Source organism: Sinocyclocheilus rhinocerous, unplaced genomic scaffold, assembly GCF_001515625.1.
Source record: "Sinocyclocheilus rhinocerous isolate Xijiao unplaced genomic scaffold, SAMN03320098_v1.1 scaffold43, whole genome shotgun sequence".
Classification (NCBI taxonomy): Eukaryota; Metazoa; Chordata; class Actinopteri; order Cypriniformes; family Cyprinidae; genus Sinocyclocheilus; species Sinocyclocheilus rhinocerous.
Window position 1 is genome coordinate 686,529 of NW_015628370.1, and position 405 is coordinate 686,933.

The 405-nt window shown below is 33.8% G+C and overlaps 1 protein-coding gene across 4 annotated transcripts in view; it reads right to left on the reverse strand.

The window, feature by feature from the left end:
* Positions 1-405, reverse strand: part of LOC107737750 (next to BRCA1 gene 1 protein-like) — a 22,070-nt gene that overhangs the window by 15,410 nt on the left and 6,255 nt on the right. The gene's annotated exons all lie outside the window — the stretch shown is intronic.

A 405-nucleotide genomic window follows, 5' to 3' on the forward strand; every position in this document is an offset into this window, starting at 1 on the left:
CCTTTATGAATGGTTAACTGGATCATTGATTTACTCGATTCGTTTAAAAACGTGGATTCATTAATGAAACACCACTGTGTGTTGATCAAAGACGCACAAAAGTTCTCCTAGGGATTTATTTTCATTGGTGAAATTACTGACAATGTGTCTAAAATGTAATTATTCGCACCTTTACATTATCTTAATTTTTTATGTAAAAACTGTTATGTAACCTATTTTTGTATTTCTACCAGCCAATGATGATTCTGAAAGAAAACACGCAGTGTTTGTTACAGTAACACATGCAGCTTTCACGCGCATCTGACAGAACCGCTGTATTGCTGTTAATGGTTATTTTAGCAAATAGTTTGCTCCGTAAATTCAGTTCAACAGCATTAATTTGAAGAGGGTAAACTTTATCACTCG